The sequence below is a fragment of the Lactuca virosa genome, chromosome 4 (genome assembly GCF_052849685.1).
Source record: "Lactuca virosa cultivar CGN04683 chromosome 4, Lactuca_virosa_CGN04683_v6, whole genome shotgun sequence".
Classification (NCBI taxonomy): Eukaryota; Viridiplantae; Streptophyta; class Magnoliopsida; order Asterales; family Asteraceae; genus Lactuca; species Lactuca virosa.
The window spans coordinates 286,397,630-286,418,628 of record NC_136429.1 but is presented as its reverse complement, the minus strand read 5'-3'; positions in this window follow the sequence as shown (position 1 = coordinate 286,418,628).

The window sequence follows — 20,999 nt, the reverse complement described above, 5'->3', positions numbered from 1 at the left end:
TAGGATTAGCTGTTGATTGGGTGGTTTCTTGATATTGACAGCTCGGGGATTTGTCAGCCATCAGTCTGGGATCGTTTGTGCGATTCGGCAGCGCGAGATGAGTTTTCCTCACTGTACTTATCGGTCAAAGGCACCAAGGCCGACTCTTTGGATTGTTATCCTGATTATCGTATGATTAAGCATAGTAGTGATCTGTTATATCTGTATCCTGGTAGGTAGGATTATGCTATACTTAGTTGTCACATCCATAAAATTCAAGCCAATTTAAAACTTTTTCAAGCATTAAAAAACCATTGTTTATTACAAAATGTTTTCAAAATAGTTTCATATCAGACTATCCTAGAAATTAAATCATGAAAATGAGAGGAGGTGCACGATCACGCCTTCTCCTTCCCGCGATCATCCGAAGTACCTGAAACAAAATTTAAAATTGTAAGCCTGAAGCTTAGTGAGTTCCCCTAAAATACCAACGCCATACAAACATAACCATATCATAGAAAACAAACAACATGCATATTGAGCCATCAGCCAAATTGGACCGCCTCACAGGGCCATCACCCTATCTGGACCGCTCTCCGAGCCATCGACACGTCTGGACCGTCGTGCGGGCCTTTAGCCTATCCGGACCGCTCGCTAGGCCTCCGGCCTGACTAGTACGCCCTTAGCAGGATTGCAGTCTATCTGGGCCGCCTTGGGTATGTTGGCCTAGAGCACAAATCAGAGACCGCCTCAACCCATCCCCAATCACAAAATCAACACATAAATATCAAATGCTAACATATACAAACAGTGAGACCAATCTAACATATCACTAATCATAACATCATCCTATATACCAGGATACCGACCTAACAGGTCAATAACATAGCATCATACTATATACTAGGATACCGACCTAACAGGTCACTAAGCATATCATCATGTAGTAAACCTGGATACAAATCTGAAAAGGGCCGACATTGGTGCCTTCGACCCTGTTAGTATAGTAAGGACAACTCACCTCACAATGTCGATCTGTAGTGATAAAATCAAACTCCCGAATCATAGCCACGAACTCCACCACCTATAACCAACATAGGACCAAGTTCGTCAAAATTCCAAATTACCAAGATACCCTCAAAAGCCCCACTGGTCAACCCTTAGTCAAAGTCAAAGTCAACAGTCAAGGTCAACAATCCATGTTGACCCAACTCGTCAAGTGCAGCTTACTGACTCGTCGAGTTCCTTCAGAACTCAAAGAATCGTGGAAACCCTAGTTGACTCGCCGAGTTTCCAAACAACTCGTCGAGTCCATTGAGTCTCCAAAATGTTGGGAAAACCCTAACCAACTCATCGAATTATCTCCCTAACTTGCCGAGTTCATGTAGAATCCAGAAAGCGGGAAACCCTCATCCAACTCGTCGAGTTAGCTATGCAACTCGTCGAGTTCCTTTAGTCTTTTTCTCATTCAGATGCTTTTAAGTGAAACCAAGGCTCCAACCTGTAGATCTAGCCTCCTAGGGTGTAGTTACCATGTAAAGTTGCTAACTTTACATGAATGCAAGGCTCCAAGAAGCTAAAACACTCAATACTAGCCTTAGGAAGAGGTTTTGGACATGGAAAAGGGCTAGGGCTAGATAAAGTCGAGAACTTTATGTTCACGAGGGCCTAGAGGAGTCCAGATCTGATACTACGTTGTAACGACAAGCTCAAACCCGAGCATGACCCCCTTTTTGCACCAAAATGCCTATATACTAACATAAGAAGGGATCTAAGAAATGGAAAGCCAAGGTAAAGACTTTTTACGTTCAATTGGATGCCAACACGATGTAGATACTAGATCTACAAGCTTCTTCTCGTTCCAAGTCTCTAAATCTTCAAGCCTCTCCAAGAAATGGACCAAACACACACTTTTAGCCTCACAGACACTAAAAATAGGGTAAGATCGATTAGGGTTCGCTTCCGGACGTGAAAAGTGGCAAGGGTGGCTGGGGGAAAGGACTTAAGGTCCTTTAAATAGGGTGCAAACCCTAAAAAATTAGGGTTTTCATGCACATACTCTACTCGTCGTGTTGGGGTCCTCTAACTCATCGAGTAGGTTCCATAAATCACGCGGCCATATCTGCCTCTACACGACGAGTTAGGGCATCCAACTCGTCCAGTAGGTGTAGAAACATAAATATGAAGCTTTAAAATTTATACTTGTGAGTCGGGGTGTTACAATTCTCCCCCACTTGAACTAGACTTCGTCCTCGAAGTCTGCTGCGGTGAACAACTCCGGATAATGCTCCCGCATCTCTGCCTCTGTCTCCCAAGTCCACTCAGATCCTCTCCGGTGCTCCCATTGTACCTTTACCAAAGGTAGTTCGTTGTTCCGTAGAACCTTCACCTTCCTCTCCAGAATAGAAACTGGCCTCTCCACGTAATTCAGGCGCTCAATGTGACATCCCCTAATTTCTCTGCCAGAAAAGACCGACTTAATTTATACTTTTTAAAATAAAGTCATAGAAATCCTTTTAAAAGATGTTGCGGAATTGGTCCCCAAAACAAAACATGATAAAAGTTTGTCAAAACCCTTCTTTAAGAAATATATAATTTCATTTCATATCAAAACCTCGGGATGTCATGTTCCGATACAGATCAAAAGCATAAACAAGACATTATAAGCCTTTCAACAGTTATTTACAACTACTGGCCTATAATCCAAAAATCTCTCATCATCCTTCGACTATGCTCGGGGTCCACTACCAGTAACATAAAAAGCTGAGTGGGTCAGGCTTGGAAACCTGGTGAGCATATAGGGTTTTCAACCCACAATAATAATAAACTTATTAAGTTCATCAATCAACAATAACCCTGATTACCCATTCCCGTTATCCTCACTTTACGTCCCTAAAAACTTATCACAAGGGACCTAGCCTAAAGCATATCATCGGGATGGACACTACTGCTAAGGGGACTCCTCAGCCATACATGTCCTAAGGCAAGCATGAGGGGGATGGAGTACAGCAAATGAACACCCAAGTTCATTAACACCTACAGGTTGCGGGCCTGCCAGCGTTCCACTGGACTGTCTAGAAAAGTCCGTGGTTGTCATCCATACTCCGCTAGATGACTGGATCACAATCACATCGAGGCCTTTCATCATTTTATTTCATCACACATCAACTATCTACCCATGTTTTACCCAACATATTTGTAGATAAAAATACATATACAGTTTAAAACTTGTATAAAACATCTATTCAACAGTCACCTCAATTAAACAATTAATATAATTACACATAGCAAGTATTTTATAGAAAATACTTCATATCTAGGTGTAAGATGAAGGTGACTATACACTCACATGATTTACTGATAATCGGGCAGCACTTCGTTTCCTAAAACGATCGTTTCTAATAAAACCAGGAGTTTTATTGAGAAACCGGGCTCTGTGAAGGTTGGGCTTCAAAACCGAAAAGATAAATTCTCGGGCTTCTCGGGCACTTCGGGGCGTATTTCGGGTGTTTGGTATAATACCGGGGCTTTGGGGGAAGTTGGAATGAAAGAAATATTGAAAAAGGGGCTAAAAATGACAAGTTTTCAAAGTATCACCGGGAGGTCTCGCACCCTCCTATTTATAGGGGCAAGGCTCCTGACAAGTTTTCGTCTGTCTTTTTACCATTGTGCTACTATTGACGAGACATTTGATTCTCGTTTAGATTGTGTCGGCTAAAAATCACTCTATCTAAAATTCGAGTTTTTAGTTGTTTACTGCTAAGCTGAAACTTAGAAAATTCATAACTTCCTCATACGAAGTCAGATTTGGGCGTTCTTTTTATACATACTCTCAGTTTAACGAACACTACGACTTTTGTTTAGATCACTAAGGCTAAAAAGTACTTTATCAAAAACTCACCTTTTACGACATTCGGCACCGTGCCGGTTTTGTCGCGAAACTTCGACATGTCATAACTTCTTCGTTATAACTCGGATTTTGGTATTCTTTATATATCCGTAATCCTTGTCACGACCACTACAACTTTCTTAATAGATATCGGTTTTATCTAATATTTATTTTCGACGCTCATTTTTATTCTTAATTAATTAAACCCTAATAATTAAGCATAAAACACATAATTTTTCACATAATATTCACATAATTCCTCTTCATTTCTTCAAAATGAGTTACAAAGGTTAACCTAGACTATAATGTCAATATTAATGCCTAGCCTAGAAACACGGGCGTTGCAATTCTCTCCCCCTTAGGATGATTCCGTCTCTGGAATCAGACATCAACAAACAAATGCGGGTAGCGACTCATCATGTCACTCTCCCTTTCCCAGGTGAGATTTGGTGCATTCATATGTTTCCATCACACAAGCACTAAATCGACCATTTTGCGTCGCAACTTCTTAGTCTTACGGTCAACGATTGCCTTAGGTTCTTTAATCTACCTCTTGTTTTCATCCAACCTTAATTCAAAAATGGGAATTATGTCGGGCACATCTCCCGTGAACTGTCTCAAATTACACACATGAAAGGTATTATGAATACCCTCCCGTTCTTCCGGTAATTCTAGCTTGTAAGCTTGATTCCCGATCCTCTAAAGAACTTTAAACGATCCAATAAACCTTGGACTCAACTTTCCCCTTTTACCAAATCTTATAAGTCCCTTCGACGACGAGAATTTAAGTAAAACCGAATCTCTAACTTCGAAGGGTATCGGTTGTCTTTTCTTGTCAGCATAACTCTTTTGTCGATCTTGAGCTGCCAACATCCTTTCTCTAATCACTTTCAACTTTTTAGCAGTCTGATGGACTATTTCAGGTCCCACAAACTGCTTTTCCCCAGCCTCCAGCCAACATGACGGCGTTCGACACTTTTCTCCATACAAAGCGTGATAAGGTGCGATCTTGGTGCTCGAGTGGAAACTATTATTATAGGAAAATTCTACTAGAGGTAAATGTTCATCCCAGTTACCTTGGAATTCTAGGGTACATGCTCTCAGCATATCCTCCAATGTTTGAATTATTCGTTCGCTCTGACCATCGGTTAGTGGATGGTAAGCTGTACTCAAACACAACTTGGTACCCGATTCCTCTTGTAGACTTCTCCAAAACCTTGAGGTAAAACGGTTGTCACGATCGGATAAAATCGTTAACGGAACACCATGAAGCCTCACAATTTCCTTCATGTAAGAATTCGCAAGTTTATCCATAGACCATTTCTCGTTGGCTGCTATGAAATGCGCACTCTTAGTGAAGCGATCAACGACCACCCAAATCATGTCGTGACCGTTCCTTGTTCTGGGCAGTTTAGTCACAAAATCCATAGTGATATCTTCCCATTTACCCATGGGTATAGGTAAAGGTTCTAAACTCCCATACGGTTTATGATGTTGTGCCTTAACCCTAGCACAAGTTACACACTCGGCCACATACTTAGCAACATCGAGCTTCATCTTCGGCCACCAGTTATAGGGTTTTAGATCCCTATACATTTTTTTACTGTCGGGATGAATCGAGTACATGGTTTTGTGAGCTTCATCCATCAGAAGATCTCTTACTCCTCCCGTCTTAGGTACCCAAATCCTTGTTGGATTAGTGTCTAAGTCCATAACTATAATTGGTATGTACTTGACCCGACTCAGCATGGTCCATTTGGGTTGCATGGCATCGGAACATTTGGATAGACCGTTTATGAGGAAAAGACATTTTGTGACATATTAATATATTATAAGTTCTAATATATTAATATGAAATCATGTTATTTAATTAGTATTGATCAAGAATTAATTTGGACTTAATTTAGTTATCAAAAAGAGACTAATTAAATATATGGGGATTGATTGTGTAAATCATTCATTCTTATATATGTGGGCTTATGATCCAAGATTCCTTTATGTTGGGTTTAACCCATGTGGTGATCCATGGATACTCCATGGAGGTTAAAACCCATGGAGCATAAGGAATGGGTAAAGTCATGAGTTACATGGTGTAACCCTAATAGCCACACTATATAAGAACCCCTTTAGTTCAAGAAATTGGCACTAGTGATACATATTTTGAGGGCTAGCCGATTTGAATATGTATGTCTTCTTCTCATGGTTATTCCAAGAGTTCATGATGTTGTGTGAACCATTTGAGGTGTCACACTTGGGGCACTAGGCTCTCAAGCTTCATGGAGTCAAGCAACAACAACAAGGTATGTATTCTATCTATTTTAGTATCCTAGTATCAATGTTTTGGTATGCTAGTTAGGATAATACCTTGGATAATCATATTTGCATGTATAATAGAGAAAACATAGATCCAAGGTATTTAGGGTTGCACGTACACTTAGGAGTGTTAGAATGCTCAAAACCCATCAGTGGTATCAGAGACTAGGCTTGTTTTCAATTACACTTGATGCAAATTGCTGAAAAATGCTGAAAAAGTCGAATTTCGGGCATTCTGGGCACTGGACTCGCCGAGTCCACTGATGAACTCGCCAAGTCCATGAAGAAAATCATCCTACTCGACGAGTAGGTTGATACACTCGACGAGTAGGAGCCCCTGACAGCATATCTTCGAGTTTTTTGGCTAGAAATGGACTAGGAACATTACCATAAGCTGTTTTTGAACCTATAATCCTGTTTTTGATGTGGTAATGTTCATACTAATCCAATTTCAAAGATACTTGTCAATAGATTCATGTTTTGTATTAGTTTAGTGATTAGGCTAATTACATGAAAAAGTTTGATTAAGTTATCTTGTTCTTATGAGTTGCTTAGATTAATAGAAAAGTTATTTGATTATGTGTTTTCAATCCATTTTAATCTAAGAGTTGATTCTAAAATGTGTTTTTGTAACTTGTCCTCAAGTTATATGAAAAGTCACATTTAAGTTTCATAAAACTCATAAAAGTTGGTAATGGTTACAAAAATGAAGAGTCTTGTCCTCAAGTTATGGAGGTTCAAGAGTCACTTCATTAAGTAATAAAATATGTAACCTTAATTAATTCCATAAGTTATAAAATAAAGAAAAGTTACATTCTTTTATTAGTTTAAAGTCTTCCATAACTTGTCCTCAAGTTATGGAACTTGAAGAGTTTTTTAATTAAAACTAATTTAAACACATAAGTTATGGAATTAATTAGTTTTGAATAGTTTCAAAACTTGCCCTCAAGTTTTGGAATTTGAAAAGGTTTCTCTTATGAATACTTTAATTCCAAGTTAGCCCTTAGAATTTTAAAAGTTAAAATTCAAACCCTTATACTTTTATTATAATTTTAATTATATATATATATATATATATATGTATAAGATAAAGTCAATCTTACCGTTAGTAGGCCTCATTCACGAAGCCGGTCTATAAGGGGGGTATAAGGTTACTGCCTATAAAATGGCAGTTTAATGGGTGTCCACTCTCACCCACCGCTTCCTTGACTGGTGGAGGGTCGTTAGCCGAACGGGTAGGACAAGGACTATAATTCTCCCTTCATTAAAAGTATTAATGATAAATACTAAGTAACTAAACATTTATAAATTCCCAATCTTAGTTACTTAGGAAAATGTGAATTTGGTGCTAACCCATGAAATTACACTTTGCACTTTGTTTAAGTCAGTTAGTGGAGCGTGTGTGGTTAACCGGCACACTAACTCGTATTTAACAAGGTAGGCAAAGGGTAACTTAATGTTTATCATAGTATCGATGGAGCGTGTGTGGTTAACCGGCACATCGATTGAGGGGTAAACACTTAAGGGTACCAAGTATATTTGCATGGTTATTCACACCTTGTTTTGTGATCCTCGGCATCCCAGTCACAAAACCTGAAGGGCATACTCGAGATTGAAACATGCCATTGAACAGTTCAATGAATCTCAAAAGAATCTAGGAGTTTGAAAACCAATTAAAACCTAATAATACATTTCGTTTATCTTGGTGGAAATTGGTGAATCGTCATTCACCTACCTTCAAATATTTTATAGCTTGGATTACGGCATCCCTCTTCCAAGTTATAAAAGTATTGTGTTGGGTCCTAGCCTTAATATTTCATATTGGGTGTTATATTAAGGACTTTAAATCAACTCTCTTGAATATCTCCCAAAAGATGATCTTCCCAAATCTCTTGAAACAAGCTTTCCTAAATGAAGATGATGTCCCATGGAAATCATACTTCTTTCACTTCCTCCATTTAATCTCCCTAACCCACAAGTTCCTGAAAAGTTTAAGGTCACTCAAGCCCTATTGGCAAGCAAAGGTCTATATGTGATCACATCTTGGAGATGTAGTCAGATATTGACAAGCCGGGAGAGTTGGGTGTCAAAGTCTTGAGAAAGTTGGTGACTCAACTATTTTCTAAGTCACATAGTGAGTTCCTTTGGGTCTCCTATGAAACAGACTATGACAAGACCCTTAATGATCTTATCTATTTGCTAAGATCAACTTCCTAAAACTTTATGGACATTGACAATGATGACATTGGATATCCAGTAAAGCTCTCTCTTCCCAATGGAAAGGGATCGGCCATAGTCAACTCGGTTGACCAAATGGTAAAGAGAACGGCTAAGTCTGAGATAGTCCCATTATCAAGGGTCTATTGCCAAAGAAAGGGGCATTGGTTGCGAAGCTGCCAAATTTACCTAAGGATATTAAAGTCAATAAGTTTGACTCTACTTCGGGAAAAGTCCATTATCTAACTCTGCTAAGTTTCTATTCTGAGATTCTTGATACATGATGTGACTGGGTCACATGTTGATGTTTTAAGAATCAAAGAAAAAGTGAAGAAACTTAAAGAAAGAATATGCTGAATCTGATGGCATTGATGGATTTCTATCGTATAGTTTGAAGATCGGATTCTTGAGCTACTTCTTAAGAGTTATGATATATTGCTTAGGAATAAATAACAACAAAGTTTTCATGTTCTTTTTGCATTGTAAGCATAGTTTTTCCGCAAAGTTTTAAAATAAAAGAAGAATTTTTATTTGATTTTATTTATTTTAAAATATCCTTACAATGGCATTTGTGAAAACTTTTGTTGCTTATAAGATTCCATTAAGAGCAAGAGTGGAAATATGAATTTGATTCTTTCATTTGTGGTAGTGTCTAAATTTACCAAATAAGGAAAGATTCTCATCACCTAAGTTTCAGTTGGATAGAAACTTGGAATCATGCAAGTTGTATAGCATGATGAATAAGAACTTTCAAGCATTGGAAAAATTAAGACTAACTACTTGTTCACATGGATGTGTGAGTCAAGTAAAGGATCGAGTACACATTCTTGTGCACTGATCAAGCCCACCATAAATAATCATTAAGACTATTCGTCATTATTTACTAAAATTCAGTAAATATGGTTATACTTACAAGCTTAAGTGTAATTCTGAGACATTGGAAAAGGTTTCAATGTATGGAAGAACGAATAAGAAGAATCAACTTAGGCAGAAAGATAAAAGTTTCTCAAATCTGAAAAGATGGGAGAGTACTTTAGTATCATGTTATATAATCATCTTAATGATTAAGAGACCTTATCACAATTTATCCTCTAAGTGCATTCTGGAAGCTAAGAAGAGGAGCTATGAATTGTTGAAGTGGTTAAATCAAGAAGATGATTTATACTTCGTTCCAAAAACAATTCTTAGAGTTATACTCTAAGATTGTAACTTCAGTGACATGTCTTAAAGAAGGTTTAAAACACTTGTCAAATGTAAGAGTAAAAGTTTTTCTACTCTTGTACATTTGAAATTGGTAAGTTGTGATGTTTTGGATAAAACAAAGACCAACTAAGGCCAATTGTGTGAAGTTTTTGTCTTGATTAGAATCCACACTATCTCTTGAATATCTGACAAGAAAGTCTTATATGTCAAGAGGACAGTGGGAGTCTTAAAGGTCTTGAAAGTCTCAAGAACTAATCAAGAATAAAACCTGAAGTTCTTCACTAGCACACGACTTGAGGTTTATAACCTATCGTGTCGACATGTCTGTGCCTATTCAAGTTGGCTTTGCATAGGAGTTCTGAGAGTTCTCAATTGGTTGCACAGCTACTTGGAAGCAATGGCAGGCCCTTGAGCTGCCAAATGGCAAGAATTTAAGATTGCACAAGTTTAATCCATATAAGTGTGGATTTGTCAGTAACCTTGTCTTGTGATTATGGTTTTGACAAAATTCATATGGATAGGAACTCATACACCATAAAATCTAAGTGTCATAAGGTTTCTCTCCGATTCATGAAAATGATGGTGAGGAAACACTTTCACTAAGTAGATTTTAGCTAGATAGCAATTATGATATTTGCATTCTCAAAGTCGTTTGTGGAGCGTGTGTGGTTAACCAGCACACTAACATGGACTTGTGAGAAGTGGTAAAGGTCTAAACAATCGAGACTATGATTACGGCATCCCTTTTCATAGTTCTTAAAATTGTTTAGACACACCTGTGAGCTATCTAAGATAAGGTGTATGATATTGATAAAGTTTTATCAAAGCAATCTAGTATCAGAAATCTGAACTTTGGTAAGAAAGTCAATAAAGTATTGATTTCTAGAAGTCCAGCTGATTTCTGATTACATGTCAAAGCTAGTGGGAGCATAAGTGTTATGGTAATAATCATCATGTTAGTGGGAGCATGATAATTATGATAAAGGTTGCAAGTTAGCAATGTTAATTATAGAAAACAACAGTTTCAATTCGTGAGGCTGCAGGGGTTGAAAAAGTTGTTTTGCTATAATTAAGGGAGAGAAAATTATACTTCATTTCAATTCTAAAAGCTTAGATTGAGATTTTAATCGTATTTAGTCAAGGATATATATATGAATTTCATGTTGGAATGGATCAACATAAGGAAATTCTATATATGGGTCCATTATTTGCGTTCTAAAATTCGATTAAGATTACGGCATCCCTTTTCATAATCTGAATTATGAGAACTTGGCAAATAGAAATGGAAATGTTATAGCAAAAGACTGGTTTAGTCTTTATGTGAGACATCATGACTCGTGTCCCATATGCTTCGGATATAGGATCGATTACATGTGCTATATTTATCCTTTCTAAAATTTTCCAAATGCCTAGGGCATTAAGAAGGGAAAAGGTCTAGAACTGGATATGACTAAAAGGATTAAGCAATTGTCGAGGACAATCTAAGGTTTACCAAAGATTAGTTGCTCAAGGACAGTTGGAAGTATAGTGTTAATTCTGGAAGGACCATATTGACATAATCAGTAAGGAGGCAACTCTTGTTCAGAAGTGATAGTCAAAATGGAATATGGAAATGTTTCAGAGTTGGAAATTATTCAATCTGTGTAAGATTAGGAAACTTAATGCAAGAAGGATGTTTCCAAGGAGTTGATCTCCTTGGAATGCTCGGTAATGGTTGTTGTCAAGTCTTTCTGACTCTGTGCATAATCATTACAGGAGGATCAATGCATATAAGTTTAGAATCTAACAGATTTCAGTAAATGGCATGAATTTGGAATTCTTGCATTTGCAGTAAGGATTTGGGACTGTGAAAGAGGATCATTGGAGTTATGTTCAATTGATCTAATTCACAAAGTAAAGATCATAGACAAACATAGCATGCATACTTGGTGTATGGCATGACTAGTGTTTAGAAAACGTAGTGTACATGCTTGGAGCATGGGACAACTATTGCTTTAAATTCAAGAATAAAGTTGATAGCTGAAACAGTATACAATGAATAATGTGTAATCATATGGTGATAAATAAAAGGTGTTTTTTTTGTGTTCATAGGTTTTGATACCATATTAGATTCTATTATTATTGTGTTTCATTTTGTATGTTTTGACTTCCAGAATAACTAGGTCGTTCTTCCTGATTGACTAAGTTATTCAAACTATCCACAGTCGGTCATATGTTGGAAGTAGATATGAATCAAGACTGTCATGGGTTGGTTTGTAGAGGTCTAAGATGTTGGAAAAGGGGCTACAATACTCGTGAGTGCTCATAAGTTCTGAGTATTGGATTCAACCCGCGCTCATTGGAATCACTTCATGGATTTTATCACGAGTGATCATGAGACGATAATATCTTATATTCTTCAAACCTAGAGATATGAGTTGTTACTATGAGTTGGTTGTACATTGATTGCACGAAAACGCATTCGGTAACTCGGTGTTATAAAACGTGCCTTTGTGTATGATTCAACAAGTAGTAGAACAAGCCATATGAGTCGAAGTTTATCCATTCCTTTTACCTTCGGGATAAAAGCGATATCTGTGGGCCCCTCGATGATTTGATGATGACAAATGGAAGTGCTCGGCCGAGCCAGGACTGATTTGATTTGTTCAATTAGTCAGTCGTCACAAATCGGAAATCGGGAAACAACAAATGGACAGAGAGAATGATTATAATCCATGTCTCAGTCCATATGATATCTAGAATGGAGGAATATATGATCCCTTATCTAATGGACAAGTCATTGACAAAGGTCAGAGTTCATCTACAAGGTTAGAGTTCGACAGCGGCTTTTGAGAGCTACGATTGCCAGTTGGTTCCTGAAGTCATACGCAATAATAGTTTTAGACTTATCCAAGTGGGAGACTGTTGGATTAGTGTCTAAGTCCATAATTATAATTGGTATGTACTTGACCCGACTCGGCAGGGTCCATTTGGGTTGCATGGCATCGGAACATTTGGATAGACCGTTTATGAGGAAAAGACATTTTGTGACATATTAATATATTATAAGTTCTAATATATTAATATGAAATCATGTTATTTAATTAGTATTGATCAAGAATTAATTTGGACTTAATTTAGTTATCAAAAAGAGACTAATTAAATATATAGGGATTGATTGTGTAAATCATTCATTCTTATATATGTAGGCTTATGATCCAAGATTCCTTTATGTTGGGTTTAACCCATGTGGTGATCCATGGATACTCCATGGAGGTTAAAACCCATGGAGCATAAGGAATGGGTAAAGTCATGAGTTACATGGTGTAACCCTAATAGCCATACTATATAAGAACCCCTTTAGTTCAAGAAATTGGCACTAGTTATACATATTTTAAGGGCTAGCCGATTTGAACATGTATGTCTTCTTCTCATGGTTATTCCAAGAGTTCATGATGTTGTGTGAACCATTTGAGGTGTCACACTTGGGGCACTAGGCTCTCAAGCTTCATGGAGTCAAGCAACAACAACAAGGTATGTATTCTATCTATTTTAGTATCCTAGTATCAATGTTTTGGTATGCCAGTTAGGATAATACCTTGGATAATCATATTTGCATGTATAATAGAGAAAACATAGATCCAAGGTATTTAGGGTTGCTTCACACAATCTCTTCTTTAACTTCTCAAAGGCTTCCTTATGCTTATCATTCCAAGTATAAGTAGCTCCTTTGTGGGTCAAAGATGTTAATGGAGTAGCAATCGAAGAAAAGTCTTGGATAAATCGGCGATAATATCCAGCTAATCCTAAAAACCTTCGAATCTCCGTAGGACTTTTTGGTTGTTCCCACTTCATCACAGCTTCAATCTTTGCTGGGTCGACCATTATTCCTTCTTGGTTAACCACATGACCTAAAAATTGGACTTCTTGAATTCAAATTTCACATTTGGAGAACTTTGCATACACCTTCTCCTTTTTCAGAACTTCTAGAACTTCACGCAGATGCTTGGCATGCTCCTGCTTGCTTTTCGAATAAATCAAGATATCATCTATGAATACTATCACAGATTTATCAAGGTATGGTTTACAAAACCTGTTCATCAAATCCATGAAAGCTGCTGGGGCATTGGTTAGTCCGAACGATGATTCATAGTGTCCATATCTTGTTCTGAACACAGTCTTTTCGATATCCTGCTCTCTCACATTTAGTTAATGCTATCCTGACCTAAGATCGATCTTCGAAAAATAGCTCGAACCTTGCAATTGATCGAACAGGTCATCGGTCCTCGGCAACAGGTACTTATTCTTTATTGTCGCTTTATTCAGCTCTTTGTAATCAATGATGTTGGGTATGTTATGTTGCATCATGGGCTTAGTATTGTATATCCAGATTGGGCCTGTCCATCCGTGATTATTATAGGGTTTAGCTATAAATAGTGCATGCATGTATACCTTAGAAACTAACGTGATTATAGTTATTATTTCTTTGTAACCCTAAACACCACTAAAGTCGAAGTTCTTAATCGAGCTCTTCTGAGGTGTTAAAGTTTAATCATTCGACTTCAGTTAAACCATTCCTGTGTTCATCATTACGTCTTTAATTGTTTTTCTGCTTAGAATCTATCGATTCTACTAGAACTTTGTTTCAACAATTGGTATCAGAGCAGGAGACTGTGTGATCAATACACATTCCTTATGTATTAAGAAATCTTTAGGGTTTCCACTTTTATCGAATATAAAGAAGCCGTCTTCTTCCTGTCGACGACAAATCTTGTGTTTGATAAAACCCTAATCTCAAGTTTACAGGTTAGATTCTAGAGGTTCTAAGGAAAGGCTCACCATGTCTCACGAAGATTCTCAAACTAATCCCATCAACATCTCTAACAGCATAGGATCCACTACAAGGGTTCCCATTCTTTACACTCAAGACTATGAAGTATGGGCGCATCACTTTGAAGATTCCGTGGTTGGATTTGAAGATAATGGTTATCTCATCTGGGAAGCTATCACGCTTGGGCCGTTTGTTCACTCTGGAACGAACACGACAGTGAAGACTCAAAAAGAATATAATAAGCTTGTGGCGGACGTAGATAAGATGCCACAGGACGAAAAGGACATGTTGCTTTGTAATGTGAAGGCCATGAGAATGATTAGATTTGCACTGCAATCTGACACTTTTCGGTTAGGTTGTTCGTGCACGACGGCTAAAGAAATTTGGGACAGGTTGAAGGAACTTTATTCAACGGATGAAGATCTAGAACACTCTATTCAAACCTTGCTACTCTATGAATTTGGAGTTTTCGAACAGAAACTTGAAGAGAAACTGATACAAACCTTCGATCGCTTCAATCATCTCCTTAGCAAGATGATCAAGCATGGTATAGAAAGAAAATTGATCGAGCAAAAGGTAACCTTCATAAATGGTTTGAGACCAGAATGGATGGCAATGGTTTCAACAGTGAAAGCTCACGAACAATTCAAATATTATTCACTAGCGAAACTTGTGGGCATACTTAAATCCCATGAGAGTGTGGTAACAAAGGAGGCGAAGGTAGTTTCGGGTATGGGATCGTTAGCCCTTGTCTCAAAAGGCAAAAGTGTTGCAGAAGAAGAGGAGGAGTCAGATATGTCTGAATGTGACCTTACAATCGAAGAGTATGCAATGATGGTCACCAATCCAAAACGGTTTGCACGAAAGAAGTTCCCTGTCAATAAGAACCGAAACTGGCAGGGAAGTTACAGTTCTGAGAAGATGAAAGATGAAGCGAAGAATACTTCTCAAAAGGATGACGACAAGAAGGAGAGCAAGCTTGCAGGAGACTCTGGATTCGACTGCAATTACTGTCATGGCAAGAACCACTTTGCCAAAGATTGCATGCTGAGGAAGATGGCTGAGAAAAGAGATGGTGAAGATGATGAGGCGTATTACATGCGAAAGTTGGAAGAGATCAAGAAAAAGAAGGCAACTAATAGTTCAATGAATGCGTTGATTGTGCAGGAAAATGCGGATGAAGATGAGTTCGGTGGCGTTGAAGTTTGGTCAACCGATTCTGAGGATGAAGAAGTGAGAAACCCCACAAATGGAAGAGCTTATGTGGCAAAGGATACAGGTTCGGCTGGAAAATGTTTGATGGTTACAGCTGGTAGACCAACCGAAAGTGCGAGTAAGGAGCCGAACCCAACTGAGGACAAGTGCTTTGCAGCCAAGCCCGTGAGTGAGAAGATCAACGACTGTGATCGGCTGATCAAAAAGGTACAATCCATCCTTGAATCACTTAAAGTTCCAGTAACAAATTATGAAGAAGAATTAAATGAATTAAAATTTAAATTTTCTAACTTAAGTGGTAGTCTCATGCAAACTCGCTTAGCGAACTCTAACCTAACTGACCAACTCAGCAGGGTGTCTTCAAAGAGTGAGGAGAGAAGGATGTGGATTGAGCTGAAGGAGACGGAGTTAAATAGGGCTAGTGATGAAATTATTTATTTGCAACGAGACAATTTAAAGTTTTTGAAACAAAGGAATGTTTTTTGTTTAATTGCTAAACGCTTATATACAAATATTGCTCAATTGCACGTAAGTTGTGAAATAGGGAAAAAGATTCATAAGATGATCTTACCCTTCCTTGAATTTAAGGAGGATGAGGTCATCGCTGAATGTGAATCCATAATGTCCTCAGAAGAGACATCCATCGCTTATAAAATCGAACTGGACAAAATAGAGACCTTCATTGACTCTAAGGAACATAAGTGTATGCTCAAAAATCTTTTAGATGAAAATGATAGGTTAAAAATTAAGTCCGAGACCATTCAATCATTTGACTCGTCTAATGCCAAATTAATTTCAGAACATAAAATGAATATAGAAAATACGTCTGAATTTGATGAGGAAAGTGAGATGAGCGAAATCTCGGTAGAAGACGTGGCTGATTGTTCTGAGTTTATGAAAAGCGAAACCGAGAATGAGAAACCCCTCATATCTGAAAACTCGGTTGAATACGCTCGCCTGTCAAAGCACAAGCCACAGAAACTCAAAGAGAAAGAAATGTTTTATCAAAAGGTTCAAACTGTGCCAAATCAGGTATATGCTGTTACAGGGGTCACTATAAAACAAACAACAGCATTGGAAATCTTGGTCGACAAAGACAATGCTGAAGGGTGCGACGATTATTTCTAGTCAGCCCCTATTGATAACGCAGACGAAACCATCGGCTTATCGGAGCAAACCTCATGGAGGGTAAAAGGTAGATACGTTGTAGAACCTATCAACAAACCCTCAAGTTTTGACAAACCAAGCACAAGTGGAACAAAAGAGATACCTGAAGAACCAAAGAAAACACCGAATGTTCCTTCCAAGACTGCCGAAACTCAAAAGGAGAAGCCAAAATCAAGCTTCAATATTCACAAATCTTAGAAGGAGTTAGCTGAACAGAAACGCCAAAGAAATCAAAGATACATGAAAAATATGAATGAGAGAAAACGTTATTGGCAATCTCAAAACCCCAACTACGTTACTTCCAAGAAAGAGTCCATTGCCAAAGAAAAGGAAAAGCTAAAAGGGAAAGAAAATTTTAGTCCAAACTCTTACTATTCCAAAGCTCAGAACCGAACGTCTAGTTTCGGTTCCAACACCAGCGCTCCGAACCGAACGTCTAGTTTTGGTCACAACGCCAAGGCTAACACCGAACGTCAAGTTTTGGTCCTTCCTACTCCCAAAGAAGATCGAATTCAGTGAAGGACATCAAAGGAAAGGGAAAGCTTGATTCAGATTCTGATATCAATAATAAGAAAAAGTCAGCTAACCCAAGGATTAAAAAGAATATCCCAAAACCATCTAACACCATCTAATACACCAAAATTTAAGCAAGATAAAAACAAATCAAGGTGTATACCATCAAAAGAAAAGACCAAACAACACTAATAAAAAGAACTTATTTGGTTGATATTTCTGTTGCTATTCCTTTTTCTGTAAAAGACTCACCAGGGCCCAAGAAACTTTGGGTTCCTAAATCTGCTTGAATTTGCAGGTTATAAGTGACGAGCAGTTCGATGACGAATGGTACATAGACAGTGGCTGCTCACGTCACATGACAGGAAGGAGGGAAGAGCTGAGGGAGTTTCGGTCCCTTAAGGATGGTGGATGTGTGAAGTATGAAATAACTCTTATGGCACAATCAAAGGATATGGAATGATAACCAACAGAGACTTCTCGATTCGAAAAGTAGCTTATGTGGAAGGGTTGCAGCACAACCTCATCAGTGTATCACAATTGGTTGTGGGAACTGGTTTGAAGGTTTCATTCGATGATGAGGGATCAGAAATCATTGAGAAGCAATCCAAAAAGGTTATGTTGAAGTATGAACGCAAAGGAGAGACGTATCCTTTAAATCTCAACCCAATTGGAGGAAAACCAGCAATATGCCTGCTGTTAAAGGCGAACACTGATGAAAGCTGGTTATGGCATCGACGCCTATTACACCTGAACTTCGAAGACATTAATAAGTTGGTGCTTGGTGATCATGTTCGAGGCCTTCCTCTTCTCAAGTTTGATAAGGAACACCTATGTGCATCATGTGAGATGGGCAAACAAACTAGAAAGAGCCATTCTACACGTATCAATACAAAGATTGTTGAAGCTCTTGAACTTCTTCATATTGACTTGTGTGGACCTTCGGCTATCGAAAGGTTCGGTGGTAGTAAGTTCATTCTTGTCATAGTAGATGATTTTTCACGCTTCACCTGGGTTTTCTTTCTTAAACGGAAATCAGACGCAACTCCCAAGTTGAAAACGTTTATCAAGCAAGTGGAAGTGCAGCTGCGAAAGCTGGTGAGGAATATCAGAAGCGACAATGGGCTTGAATTCAAGAATAAAGATTTTGAGGACTTTCTGGCTGAAAAGGGGATATCTCACAACTTCTTGGCCCCCTATACACCACAACAGAATGGGATTGTTGAAAGACGAAACCGTTCTTTATGTGAGGCAGCCCGAACCATGCTAAGCTTCGCTTATCTTCCACTATACCTCTGGGCTGATGCAGTTGCAACCGCGTGCTATACTCAGAACCGATCGTTACTCAACAAACGATTCTCCATCACTCCGTATGAAATTCTGAACAATCGAAAGCCCAACGTTAAATTTTTCCACGTGTTCGGTTCAAGGTGCTTCATTTTCAATTCCAAAGAGAACCGAAACAAGTTTGACGTCAAAGCCGATGAGGGAATTTTTCTTGGCTATTCCCTCACTTCAAAGGCATACAAGGTTTTGAACAAACGTTCCAAACGTATTGAAGAGACATACTATATAACCTTTGATGACAACTACATGAAGAAAGTTCAAAGAAGCGAAAGTGCCTTGCAGGAAATATTTCCTGAGTCAGGACAAGTCACGGTTCTAATTTCCAACCTATTTGAAGAGTACATAAGGCTATTTTGATGAACCAGAAAAGGCTGCACACTCAGAGGCGAAAGCAGCAGACAACAAAATCGACAATCTGAAAAAGATCATTGATGAAGCTGCAAACAACAGCTCAACGTTCAAGGGGGAGGGTTCATCTGCACCGAGACCAACCCCTGAGAATCCAACTCCAACCGAGGGGGAGCATCCAACTCCAACCGAGGGGGAGCATCCAACTCTAACCGAGGGGGAGCATCCTGAACCTGACATGGGATACGATTCGCCATTTGAGGGGGAGAAAGAGAATACAAATGACGAAGGTGATCAATCAGAACTTGAAGAAGAAGTAAATGCATGGATCCAGCCTATGACCCAAATTACCCTCCTCTGATGAAATGGACTAAGGATCATCCCAAAGCACAAATAATTGGTGAATCATCTGAGCGAGTTCTCACACGTTCTCAATTTAAAGCGAAACAAACTACATTATTCTCTAATGTTGAATTCTGTATGTTTAATTCGTTTGTCTCCAAAGTCGAACCAAAGACGGTTAATGCTGCACTTGATCATGCTGATTGGGTACAAGCTATGCAAGATGAACTCCATGAGTTTGAACGTAATCGAGTTAGGAGGCTGATTCCCACTCCAAAGGATGCTTCAGTGGTCGGCTTAAAATGGGTCTTCAGGAATAAGATGGACAAAGAGGGCAACGTCATACGCAATAAGGCTCAGTTGGTAGTGAAGGGATATTGCCAAGAAGAAGGGATAGATTATGAGGAGACCTTCGCTCTAGTAGCAAGGTTGGAATCAGTTAGAATCTTTATGGCATATGCTGCTCATAAAAACATCGAAGTTTTCCAAATGGATGTGAAATGTGCTTTCTTGAATGGAGAACTAGAAGAAACGGTGTATGTTGAGCAACCACTTGGGTTCGTGAATGAGAAATACCCTGATCACTACTATGTGTTAGATAAAGCTGCATATGGTCTGAAGCAAGCACCGAGGGCCTGGTATGAAACTTTAACTCGCTTTCTTAAAATGTCAAAATTCAAGCAAGGTTTGGTTAAAACTTTATGTCGATGACATCATCTTCGGCTCCACAAATCCTAGCTTAACGGCTGAATTCAGGAAGTTGATGGAAACTAAATTTGAAATGAGCGCAATGGGTCCGATTAATTTTTTCCTTGGTTTGAATATAAGACAGGGACCAGAAGGTATTTTTATCAAACAGGAGGCTTACACGAAGAACTTGCTGGAAAAATTTGGAATGACGGGAGATTCGAAAGTGAAGGTTCCCATGGCTTTTGGCACAAAGTTAACACCATCTCTGGAAAAACCTGCTGTTGACGTAACACTCTATCGTCAAATGATAGGGTCTCTTATGTATCTAACTGCTAGTAGAACATACATTATGTTCTCTGTTCGTTATTGTGCTAGGTTTCAAGCTAATCCAAGAGAACCTCACATGTTCGTTATTGTTCTCTGTTCGTTATTGTGCTAGGTTTCGTTATCTGAAGCGAAACTCCTCTCTCGGTCTTTGGTACCCGGCTAAATCTGGATTTTTTGTTTAAGCTTTTTCTGACGCCGATCTTGGAGGATGTGGTCTGGACCGAAAGAGCATAACTGGTGGATGCTAATTCCTTGACGGTAAACTTGTTAGCTGGCAGTCCAAGAAGCAAACCTGTGTGTCTCTTTCAACAGCCGAAGCTGAGTATATAGTTGCAGCATCCTGTACCTCTCAAGTGATATGGATACAAAGCCAACTGAGGGACTACTGATATGTGCATGTTTAGCCCTATATTTAGTATAAAGTTTTATCATTTATTATCTAATTAATTCCATATTATGGACAAAAGGTACTTAATTATGTTTGAATTATATTTTCAGTCCAAAAGAAGTGCTCGGAAGCAAAAGGAAGCAGGAGTAGCTATCGGAAAGCTTTGGAGTGAACGAAAGAAGAAAAGATCAAAAAACACAAAGGACTTGGCGAGTAGGGACGTCTACTCGACGAGTTCCCACGAAGATTCG